Source organism: Mus musculus, chromosome 3, assembly GCF_000001635.26.
Source record: "Mus musculus strain C57BL/6J chromosome 3, GRCm38.p6 C57BL/6J".
Taxonomy (NCBI): Eukaryota; Metazoa; Chordata; class Mammalia; order Rodentia; family Muridae; genus Mus; species Mus musculus.
Window position 1 is genome coordinate 35,337,700 of NC_000069.6, and position 12,695 is coordinate 35,350,394.

At 45.7% G+C, this 12,695-nt stretch overlaps 1 long non-coding RNA gene across 2 annotated transcripts in view; it reads right to left on the minus strand.

The window, feature by feature from the left end:
- The window catches only part of Gm38512, a 68,251-nt gene continuing 55,556 nt past the window's right edge, over positions 1 to 12,695 (minus strand). The window contains exons 1-3 of one of the 2 annotated variants that reach the window (XR_389675.3): positions 3,178 to 5,467; positions 1,987 to 2,115; positions 1 to 203 (exon numbers count right to left, since the gene is read on the minus strand). This is a non-coding gene — a long non-coding RNA (predicted gene, 38512). Of the gene's footprint in view, positions 204 to 1,986; positions 2,116 to 3,177; positions 5,468 to 12,695 lie in introns of those variants that run through there. The other variant, XR_389676.2, reaches the window with a different exon arrangement.

A 12,695-nucleotide genomic window follows, 5' to 3' on the forward strand; every position in this document is an offset into this window, starting at 1 on the left:
TAAAACAAGTTTTATTTGTTGTTGTTTCTATTTAAAATGTTTAATTTTTTACAGTTCATCACTAGACTCCCCCTTAACTTTAGCAGTCTGGTTCTCTTCCCTGTCGTCAGTCAGCACTGGGTTGAAATTGTTTCTAGCATCTGACTATGGACTTGTTTGTTCTTTGTAAATCTCAGCCAATGCTCTCATCTGTAAAATACAAACTTCATGGAGTTTGGAATATCACATTAAATGAAGAAGTTCAGGTCAAGTGCTCTACCCTACTAATGTCATTTCCCATTAATGTCTTCCCCACACCTGACAGTGGAAATGGCCATTTCCGTTAACACAGAAAGCTAGCTGTCAAGGTCAGATAAAGTCATGAAGGGCAGTGCAACAGGAATATGATTAAGCCCACTAAGCTTAATGCTGTTCGATACATTTCAAAACAACTGTCTCTGGGACCAGAGGTGAGAGCTCAGTGGGTAAGGACACTCGCTAGGCAAGCATGAGGGCCTGAGTTTGAACCCCCAGCAAGAGAACATGCCTTTAATCCCAGCGTTGGGAGTCTGGGGCAAGCAGAACTCTAGAGCTCACTGGCAAGCCAGCTTAGCCTGAAGTGCAAGCTTCCACTTCAATAACTGACTTTATCTCCTAGGAATAAATCAGACAAAGAAAGACATTTGGTATCTGCCTATGGATCCACATGTGCCTGTCCTGCATAGAGGGTATGCATACCTGTACACTCATAGGAAGGCACACACACACACACACACACACACACACACATTACTGATTTTGATGAAATGCAAAAAGGTTTCCTTAATTCCTGATCTGTCCTTTGCAAGCTCTCTCTCCCAAGCCACTATCATGGCGCCCAGGCCAATGGACTATATCCCTCTGGGATACTCCGAATGAAACCCTAGTGGCTATTGTGAGCTTAAGGCCTGTCCTGGCTAGCCACACATCTCCCATCTCACATACCCTTAAGCTTAGTCTTCCTCTCACCTCTGGGACATCTAGAACCCCAGCCTCACATATTCTACCCAGTGCCATCTCTCCTCTCTGGTTCCTGAAACCCTATATAAGCTCAACTCCTTTAAGGTGCTCTTTTATATCCCCCAACTCTTCCAGCCTCCTCCACCCACCATGCTACCTCCACCTCCCATGCTATCTCCACCCATCATCCTCCAGTCACTCCGAACCACTTACCTTCTCAAATCTCACTCAGCTCCAGTTCTTTGGAGGTACTTCATGTTTTTTCTGGACTACTCTTTCCCTCTGCTAGAGCCCCCTTTTCACACACACCCTTCACTATTGGGTTACAGGTTCCCAGCTTTCCCAACCACAGAGCTGTTTAGGGAACCACATATGTGCTGTGATGTTTTGATCCTTACTCTTGTCATGGTTTTTATCAAACACCACTAAAGCCAGCTCTCCTGGCCCCTCACACTGAGCCTTTCCTATATGAAGACCTCAGTAGAAGTTTGCTAAACAATGATCCAAGTACTTGGAGCAAATGGTCAGATCAACTTCAATGGGAAGTGTGGAAAAGCATACTGATTATTAAAAAATTATTTGTAACAAACTGCATCACCCTGAGAAACGTCCCTTAACCAACTAAGGATGGGCAAACAGAAACTTAGGGAAGGATATCAAAATTCCTCCAAAGCCATACACTGAAGGGGAAGGGGAACATGGCAGGTTTTGAGAGCTAAAATGGCTCAGAGTGGTTTGAGGATGTGGTTGGAGGAAGAGTAGTGTGGGTGGGTGCAGGCTGGAGGGTGGTGGCTGGGTAGAGGCAGGGTGGTGTGTGGAAGTAGGATGGGGGCAGGGTGGTGAGGTGAGCTAAGCATGCGGTCTGGTTCATGCCAATGAGCTAAGGACAAGGATTCTTCTTTTCATCTTTACTTTGATTCTAGCCACTGCTCTCTGCTACCAGACCTTCATGCATGCCACACGCATATGCATTTCAACGTTGATGACACTTTAGTCCTGGATACCCACCTAAGGCACTGACGACATTGGGGCACTTTCTCCCAATGCTTCGTCTCCTGCCATCTTGGGTTTTCATCATTGCACAGAGTAGACCTTGGAACTTATTGTCTCTTGCATTTCTTCTTACATTGGAACTTGCTGTAAGACCAAGAGAGCAGCTGTTTCTTTCATTTGCTAGAAATATTCCATATATCTTGAAAAACCCTGAAATAGTCATTCTAGAACCATGCACTGGCCTATGGTAGACTTGGGACCACTGGCACCTTAAATGACACTACACACCTCAGTAGGATTTATGCAAGAGACGGGGAGGACCCAGCACCACACAGTAAGCACTATTGGTTTAAGAATTGTCCTTCAGTCTCTCTGCACATAGTAGGGAGAGCACCTTTGGCTCTTCACGCACAGTGGTGTAGTGCTGAGTCTAACAACAGTGTTTCTACATGTTTACATTTTGCCACGATGTTCTTTTTTGAGAGCAATCACTTTATTGTTTATGGTAGCAATATTCTTATAGCTTTGGTTTCAAGCAAATAACTTATCATCCAAAGCTGAGTCCACATCACAAACATGTTATTTAAACACAAAGGGGTAGGTACTGTGCAGTTAGTAGAAAAATCATGAGAGTAGTCAGGAAGAGATGAACTTTGGTTAAAAAAAGTAAGAATTGAGACTTGGATATCAAAACTTCAAATTAGACATTGATGTCGCTTATTTGGATGTTTCCGGACCCTCAAAATACAAGGTTTGCTTTAAATCAGCAATACACGTATTTTCCCTAATTATCTAGGCTTTCTTGATGCCATTTAAAAAACAAGTGTCTGCCCCATTCTCTTCATCCCTGTCCCATTCTTCCTAAAAACCATGAAGTAATTGTTCTGTGCACTATAGCACTCACGGGTGCGCCAAAAGGAAAAGAAAGACAAAAGAACCCTTCAGTCCTGAGACTGCCAGCGGCGTATGCAAACCTTGAGAAAGCAAGCTGGTGTGCAAGAAAACCGTTTTCATCACTAGCTCTAACCACCCGCCTCTTTCTTAAGAAGAGGATGAGGCCCACAGGATAATAAAAGGCTGCGGAACCACACAAAAGTTCCACATGTACAACCTCCTGAGTGGCCTTCAAGGGGGTAAGGGCAGGAGGTGGGCGGAGGACAGGCTGAGAGCTAGGCAGAAAGCCCTGCTTCTGGAAAGGCAGCTCACCTTACAAAAACATAATTCACTCTCGGGGCCCCTGCTCCGAAGATCTTGTTATCAGAAGGAAACAACAACCCAATAATTGTAACAACAATAATAAGCTGAGCCCTAGCGGTCAGGGTTTCTGCGGTGACCCACGGGATTGCAGGAGGGGAGTCTGTGAAGCGCCCTTAGTCTGGGGGGAGGGGACAGAGTCCGGCGCTTCAGCTTCTAAGTGGCCACAGCTGCTCCTGCCGCACTCGGGCCAGGTCCTTCTCTCCCTTCACAGCCCCCCAATCCAAAACCAGCACTAAGGAGCCAGACTGGGGGGGGGGGGGTTCATCCGCAGCAAGCAAAAGAGGCTACCCACTTAGGAAGAAACTGTGGGGCTGGAGAGCGGAGCGGAGGCTGGGGGATCTGCAGGGAGGGAGGCACTTCATTTTAATGCGCCACAGACAGAGTGAGATCTGATACTGGCAAAGTTTCAACGAAGATGGGGGCGAGGGGGCGGGAGGAGAAGAAAGGACTCTTTGACTGCTCAATGCTTGTGAGTTTTCCTGAGGAGGAGCATAAGGTCCAGTGGACATTCTGGGAATAATAATGAGGAACACACAGCATCAGAACACCAAATGAGGCTGACGATGATTCAACCTCCTCGTGCATCTGCGCCCACAAAACAGGACTTCAATTAAACAACCTTGCAGATCTGAACAGAAGAGAGAGCAGGGGGATTTTTTTTTAAATGAACCAAGTCCCTTTGGTCAAAATTAGGTGTTTGTCCTAAACTTCAATTCCTAAGCTGTGAACCTGTGCAGAGAGAGGGAGCTGGCCGGTTTCTTTCCAACAGTTTTTGAACCAGTGTCCTTCCCTTAGCGAGGCACCTCTACAAATTGTTTCAACCAGGCGGAGGGTAAGAGAATTCTAAATGAAGTGCTTTTTCCGTTTTTGTTTGGTTTTGTTTTGCTATTTCAACTGGCACAAACACATTGATATACACAGACCTTGCAGAGTGTGGCATCAACGCTGTATGTTTACAAAAAACAAACGGAAAGCACACCCGGCGAAAACAAAGACCCGTGCCTCAAATCAGGTCACACACAGCAAGAAATTTTACCTGCAGGAGTTTTTAACCGCTGCAGTGAACAGAGGTCATCTCAACCCTTAGCTGCCCTTTGGCCTCTGAGCACTGGACCTATTGGGTGTATTTGCGTCTACACTGAAGCAACACAGGTGCCCTTGGGGAGGAGGAGCCTGAGCCAAGCTATTTCAGAGAAGCAGATTCTCAGTTTTCAGAAGGGTCTCACGAGAAGCTTGGCCTGGTCTCGGCTATGAAAAGAAAATGAAAAGAAAATAATTCACATTTGAAAAGTGTAGATGTTTGTAAAACTCTGTGTTTGAACTACTAGAAACACACTCTCTCTCTGTCTCTCTCCTGCCCCCCCTCTCTCTCTCCCCCTCCTTGCTTCCTGTCTCCTCTCTCCCCTTCCCTAATTTCCTCAAATTCATCCTACTGAGCAACCTCAACAGAAATTTGGAGGGTAGGAACAAGAGTTTGAATGACCTTGGCTTCTAGCACTCTCTCCCAAACAAAGTACTAAACTGCCATCTGATAAATCAAGAGTTAAGTGCCTTTTGAAATACAAGCATTTTCTCAACCTGGATCTCTGAGAGCAATTTAAAAAAAAAAGTATTTAGCAAAACAAGAAAGCCAAATTTACAGATTTGTAAGACAGGAAAATGAACTAACCCAGCGCTGCTTAGGGAGAGGAACTATAAATGAAGCTCAGAGAGGGAGGCAGGAGTTCAGGAGTGGGCGTGTGAAGCCGGCACACCTCCCTCCTTGTCTGTTTTCCAGGAGGTTTTTGACAACTGGAGAGTGTGCAGCATGTGGGAAGTTATACTTTTTACAAAGCCTATGAACTTGGGCCAAAAATAAGAGTTCCAAAGGGAATCTAGGCCAGGAACACTGGAAAGACCAACTCTACTAGAGAAATGCATGCATTGGAGATGCTTGTAGGCTTCCAGTAAAACTGTGAAATAAAGATACACACTCTGAGAACTGGAGTGGGGCTATTAATGGAGTGGGGCGGGGCTACCTCTGTGTGTGTGTGTGTGTGTGTGTGTGTGTGTGTGTGTGTGTGTGTGGTGAAGGAAGGAAGGCCTGGCGTTCTCCACAGCTCTCTTCTGGCAGCTCTACCAAGAAAGGACCAAGCCACCATTCCCCTGCAGAGTGAGGCCAAACCCATGCACTCTTCACCAGCAGAAATATGGAAGACCTTAAACTGGAAGGCAGGAAGCTCAACTCCCAGGGTCCACTCCCAGGGTCCATCCCAAAGTCACTTCTTCTCTCTGGGCCTTCGAGCTCTTCAAGACAGCTGCAGAGATGCCAGCTCATCTTCAGATTCCCAAGGAGGCCAGCAGTGGGCAAGACAGAGCAGACTAAATACTTTGGCCCAGTGCAAAGTGGAAAGGCGTAGGTGTGGGGTGTCTGTCCTTCCCCACACTGTCGTCACAACCCCAGGAGGACACACCCAGCAGCTCTCTCATCCCCAGAACCAGAAGCATTTGTTAAGTGTGCCTGAGCTCCTCCAACCTGCCTCACCACACAGGAGGTCAGTGCAGGCAGCTGGAGCTCTCTCTGGTAGGTGGAGAATGGAAAAGCATGGTTCTTCATTGCCACCCTCCAGTCAGGTCCAGTGTGTCCTCCCAGTTGTCACTGCAAGAGTTTTCAAATCTTTCCACATTAGCCCATCTCCTTTCAAACTGGTCTTGTGGATAGCTCAGCATATACCCAGGACTAGCAAGTTCGTATTCTTACTCAACTTTAAAGGCATGTTTTCTCTGTGCCACTGAACATGATTTCACCATCAGAAGCAAATATATCTGGATAGCACCAAGTTGAATAAATTTTACTTTAAAATATCTCAGAGTAAGTAATAAAATGATATGCATTGTGACTCAGTAGAACACAGACTATGATGTCTTCCAGAACTTATGGTTCAAAAATCATTCTTTAAAGGCGATGGTGTAATCTGTCAAACAAGGTTTAAGATGCAAAGATTCACTTAACTACTTGGTCATTAGTGTCACTGTTTCCTGAGCGCCTGCTTTGTGCTGGGCAACTCGGTATAGCATGGAGAGCTCTCTCGGTGGGCTCATTCCCTCCCGGCAGCACTCCAGTGCAGAGGAGTTAATAACAGTGATGCAATGTGATGGGGGCAGTGCAGGAGCATGCGGATGATGCCAAAATGTCAGCAGAGCTGTGACCACCCAGTCAGAGAAGAGTGGTCAGTGCCCTGGGCAGCCATTCCTTCAGGGCAACATCATCAGAGAATGGAAAGCTGGGGAGGCAGCTCTTACCCAGAAACCCTGAGGACTAGGGCATGGTTCTCAGAACCCACAGGGAAAACCAGGCTGTGGGGTGTGCACTTAGAGTGCCAGGCCTGCTGGGGAGACAGAGACAGTCAAAGACCCTGTCTCCAAAAGCAGAGTGGGTGGAGTTTGAGGAAAGATGACAGAAGTTAAACTCTGTGCCCCCCACCAGGGTATATGGAGGAGAGAGAGTGGAGGGGGAGTGGAAGTGGAAGGGGTGTGTGTGGAGGAGGAATGGAAGGGAGGTGTGTAGAGGGGGTGTGGAAGGGAGGTGTGTGGAGAGGGAGTAGAAGGGAGGTGTGTGGAGGGGGAGTGGACGGGCGCCGCCACATTCCTAGGGAATAATCCAGTTCATAGAATTTCCTGTTTCTCGTATTTACCGTTTCCTCTTCCTTTTAGGGCATGTGATAGATTATACACTTTTAACTTATTTGCCTCTCATTTGTCTTTCTGAGAGGGTTCGTTTCTTTGAGAGCCTTCCCATAGATGTATTGTTTTCCGTATCTGTGAAACGCTTGCATGCCAGCCTCTGTCTAACCTCGGGTTACTGTGAGAGACCAGTTAAATTGGCACTTGTGCACTTCTTCTCTTTATATATTCCTCAGGAGGAGAAATAGTAAACAATGTATCTATCACATTCTCAAGAACAGAACAGGGTCATGTTTTCTCAAGATGCTGAGGCCTGGCCATTGAGAACCTGTGTGCTGTTCAGCTCGCATCAAGGGTCTTTTTGTTCACAGAGAGTGATTGATTTACAATTCCTTAGCAGAATACTGAAGACAAGCTTTGGTGGCGGGAAGGAGGCAAATGACAAGGCCAAGGCAGCTTCTGTTAAAGGCTTCTCGGGACACTGCCACTGAGGTGAGACCAGAGGCTTCTCGGGATGGGACGCGCGGCCACTGAGGTAAGACGAGGGCTCACCCACAGACTTCTGCAGTTGACCTCCAGAACACAGGAGTTTCCATTCACACCACAATTTCACAGTGCTTCACTTCTGTTGGTCTGCTAATAAGCTGTCCTGTGTGGGCACACTGCTGTGACATTTACATCGCTGTCAGGTCTCATCATGAGCTAGCTACAAGGTCCTTGCCTCCGATTTCTCCACTAAAATACATTTTTCAGATCACTGCTTTCTGCATAGTGTGTTGGGTTTGTAGGACTAATTTCACTCTTCTGTTAAACAATTTCTTAGCTAGGACATGAGGGTGGTATTTTACATCCCATCTAGACCCAGGAACAAGATGCATCTTGCATCTCTTATATCCCAGCCTACCTCACTGTATGGCAGATGTTCTGTAGATTTGGTGGTAATGGGGGACAGGGTCCCAGTGTTTATGCCTGTGCATCTTGTCCATTTCCTCTGATGGGAAGAAGGCTGAACTATAAAGAAGCCACCCCAAGTCCAAGCCAGCTCTCTCTGTACTAGTAGTGGTGACATCAAAGCTCTACGGATTAATTTTCCTTGTTTTCAAATCAAAAGGCAAAGCCCTCTGGGGTCCTCCCAGACTCCTAGGAGGTATAAAAGGGTAAATGTTCAAATGTGATGAGACGTCTCAAGGGCTAAGTGCAGTACTCAAGACTCTAGCCAACTGTGCATTCTATTCATGCAAGAATGTAGACTAGCCCCCTATGAAATGGAGAAGGTAGGAGGATCTTGTGATATCATAAATGCTGACTCTCTGGATGACCTCAGCACTTGGGACCCCGAGTCAGGGAATCTGACGTTCAAGGTCATCCTTAACAAAACTGTTGGTTGTCATGTAGAAGAATGCAAATTAATCCATTCTTATCATCTTGGACAAAGTCTAAGTGGATCAAAGAACTCTACATAAAACCAGAGACACTGAAACTTATAGAGGAGAAAGTGGGGAAAGCCTCAAAGATATGGGCACAGGGGAAAAATCCTGAACAGAGTAGCAATGTGCTGTAGGATTGAGAATCGACAAATGGGACCTCATAAAACTGCAAAGCTTCTGTAAGGCAAAATACACTGTCAATAAGACAAAAAGGCCACCAACAGATTGGGAAAGGATCTTTACCAATCCTAAATCTGATAGGGGACTAATATCCAATATATACAAAGAACTCAAGAAGTTGGACTCCAGAAATTCAAATAACCCCATTAAAAATGGGGTACAGAGCTAGACAAAGAATTCTCACCTGAGGAATACTGAATGGCTGAGAAGCACCTGAAAAAATGTTCAACAGCCTTAATCATCAGGGAAATGCAAATCAAAACAACCCTGAGATTCCACCTCACACCAGTCAAAATGGCTAAGATCAAAAATTCAGGTGACAGCAGATGCTGACGAGGATGTAGAGAAAGAGGAACACTCCTCCATTGCTGGTGGGATTGCAAGCTGGTACAACCACTCTGGAAATCAGTCTGGTGGTTCCTCAGAAAATTGGGCATAGTACTACCAGAAGATCCAGCAATACCTCTCCTGGGCATATACTCAGAAAATGTTCCAACTTGTAATAAGGACACATGCTCCACAATGTTCATAGCAGCCTTATTTATAATAGCCAGAAGCTAGAAAGAACCCAGATGTCCCTCAACAGAAGAATGGATACAGTAAATGTGATACATTTATGCAATGGAATACTATTCAGCAATTGAAAACAATGAATTTATGAAATTCTTAGGCAAATGGATGGATCTGGAGGGCATAATTCTGAGTGAGGTAACCCAATCACAAAAGAACACACATGATATGCACTCACTGATAAGTGGATATTAGCCCAAAAACTTAGAATATCTAAGATACAATTTGCAAAACACATGAAACTCAAGAAGAAGGAAGACCAAAGTGTGGATACTTTGCTCCTTCTTAGAATGAGGAACAAAATACCCATGGAAGGAGTTACAGAGACAAAGTTCGGAGCAGAGCCTGAAGGAACGACCATCCAGAGACTGCCCTACTTGAGGATCTATCTATCCCATAAAAAAAACACCAAACCCAGACACTAGGCAGATGCCAACAAGATCCTGGTGCCAGGAGCCTGATATAGCTGTCTCTTGAGAGGCTTTGCCAGTGCCTGACAAATACAGAAGTGGGTACTCATAGTCATCCATTGGATGAAGCACAAGGTCCCCAAAGAAGGAGCCAGAGAAAGTACCCAGGGAGCTAAAGAGGTCTGAAGACACATAGGAGGAACATCAATATGAACTAACCAGTACCCCCAGGGCTCCTTGAAACTATACCACCAATCAAAGAAAACGCATGGTGGAACTTGTGGCTCTGCCTATATATGTAACAGAGAATGGCCTAGTAGGTCATCAATGGGAAGAGAGACCCTAGGTCCTGTGAGGGTTCTATGCCCCAGTATAAGGGAATCCCAGGACCAGAAATGGGAGTGGGTAGGTTGGGGAACAGGGGGAGGGGGAGGCGATAGGGGATTTTCAGAGTGGAAATTAGGAAAGGGGATAACATTAATAATGTAAATAAAGAAAATATCTAAAAAATGAAAAAATAAAATAATAATAATAAAAAAGAAAAAAGGCAAAGAAAAAAAAAGTCAGTTCCAGTCGAGCTATGGATACATAAGACCCTGCCTGAGGTTTTCACCATGAGGCCCTGTCATTAGGGAAAAAGCTCTTGCCTCACAGATCTGATCATCTATCATGGACACATGGAGGAATGACTCAATGAGTACATATAAGAATCTCATCAGACAGAAAGTCCCCATGTCACATCTGCATCCCTGCCACAGCCCATCTCTCTGACACACCACCTGTTTCAGTACTACCCTGCAATTGTTCATTTTGTTATTCATCTACATATCTGTGAAGTTTGCTAAGTATATGAATCTTGACGGCAGACCTGTCCTATTCAGCTCAGAGCCAATGGTTCCTAGGACAGTGCCGACGGCACAGCGGGCACCTATATCCACTGATGGTATCTGGCACACGGATGATGTTCTGCTGTAAGTCAGTACTCTGACAAGTGATAGGGATGCACATACAGAGGCAGCATGCCACAGGGGCCAGCAGCATCCTCGGGAGCTGGGATGAAGCCTCTGCTCTACAGTCCAAGCAAAAATTCACCTTGGTTCTTTCTCTGTTCCTATGAAGCCAGTAAAAATTAGACAAGACAGTATAGGATACTTTTGAAGTTTACGTAATTCCATTTTTCTCGTTTTTGGTTGTTTTTTGTTTGTTTGGTTGGTTGGTTTTTGTTGTTGTTGTTGTTTTGGGTTTTTTGTTTTTGTTTTTGTTTTTGTTTTTGGTCACAGAGTCTGAGGCTCCAAACAAACAGAACAAATACAAGCTGTCATAGGCCAGGCAGCGCGAGGCCAGGGCACTCACTGAAATGGAGAAAGTTTCTGATAGCCTCAGGTCCAGCTATCAGCACCCAACCCTGACTCCTTAGGGTAATTCCCCTTAACTCTTTCTCCCTCTTGCTAGTCAGCCAGAAACTACCCCATTGTACTTTTGTAGGTCTGTGCATCTGAGGTGGAGGTGGAGGCAGGCTGGATAGACATGATGTCTTCTAGAAGTTGTTGCAAAACCTCTCTCTCTTCTCTCTCTGTCTCTCTTTCTGTCTCTGTCTCTCTCTCTCTCCCTCCCTCCCTTTCTTCCTCCCTCTGTCCCTCCCTTCATCCCTAACTTCTCATTACCTCATATTAGTATCATCCAAAGGAATGCACTTTATAATTTGTAGAGAAATTAAGACAGAATAATTATTAGATCAGCAGCTATTTGGTCCCACAGGCAAATTGGTCCTGCAGGATAAAGAAATTGGAAAGGACAGAGATGTTTGAGTCACAGGGCTCCAGGCATGGCAGGACTGAAACCAGATGCAGGCTGAAACTGGGTGTAGCTCAGGGAGAGGTGGTTTCCTCTAAGCCTGTGTCCTAGGCAGCTCTGGACGAAGCACAAGGCTAGAAATCAGTGTGGTCATTTTCAAGTAAAGCTTACTGGCCTCTAAGTGATGGTTGGCATCGTGGATATGCCTCTGCTCCTGGAGAACACACCCACCACCGCACTCCCATTGCCCTTAATAAAAAGTGGCAGTCGACATCCTTCCGACTTCCAACCTCAGCTGCTAGCTTTGGCAAAGCATATGGGTCTCATTTGGCATGTTCCGATTCCTCCCGCCATGATCGTCTAACAGAGTCCAGCTGGAGCTCAGGGGTGATTGGCTTCTGTCCTACAGTGGGAAAGATAGGAAAACTGAAAGTGCACTGTGACCAAGCACCAACCCTCCCTCTCTTGCTTAAGTTGATGTGAAGTCAAAGTGTTCTGTCTGCTGCTTGGAACAGGTGATCCCCAGTACAACATCTGAATTCCTGAGGATGCTTATTCAAGTCCCCGTGCTGAACTCTGGGTTCCAACAAGAAGGAAGAAACCCCAACTCACAGGTACCCTGCCTGTCAGGCACAGAAGTGACTACACCCTCCCTCCAGCCATCTAGGAAGGAGCATTGCTTTTAGAAAATTGATCTTAATGCCAGCACTTGGGAAGTGGAGGAAGGTTCAGAAGTTCAAGACTAGCCTGTGCTACATAGCAAGTTTGGGGAGCTTGGGTTTATCACAGGAAATAACTGTGAGACCCTACTATATCTGCTTCCCTTGTGACCCTTCCACTGTACTCACTGCTCTTTCTGGGGCTGCGGATAAGAGCTCCTGCTCAGAAGCCCTGTTTATAAGCACAGATGGTTTAGAACACCAGGGACGTGAAGGTCCAGATCCTAACTACCTTCTCTGGGCTAGCTTTCCACCCTTGAATAGGCATTCCTGGCCCACCCGTGTCAGAATTTACACCCGGTGACTAGTAGACAAAACCCGTTGGGAACTTCTTACTTCAGCAGACCACTAGATTCCACCAACCCCAAAGTTAAGAATGTTGCTAGATAACATCTAAGGGCTGTCGAGAAGCTTCCCCCCTCTTACTGTGACCACCGAGCCAACGTGCCAAACAATGTGTTTTAAACTTGCCTTCACTGCTTATGAACTTCTTTGTTCTATAAGACTTTACGAAACTCTTTCCATGTTGGCACACAGAATTTGGGGAAACCTAGATCTTTATTCCCAGGCCATAGCCATTCAAACTTGGCTCTAGACCAAACTCTTTCACTTCCCTTAAGGTGAAAGTTGCATTTTTGTTCTGTTCTGTTTTTTTTTGTTTTTTGTTTGTTTGACTTATGTCTTATAATACAGTTATTGGAAAA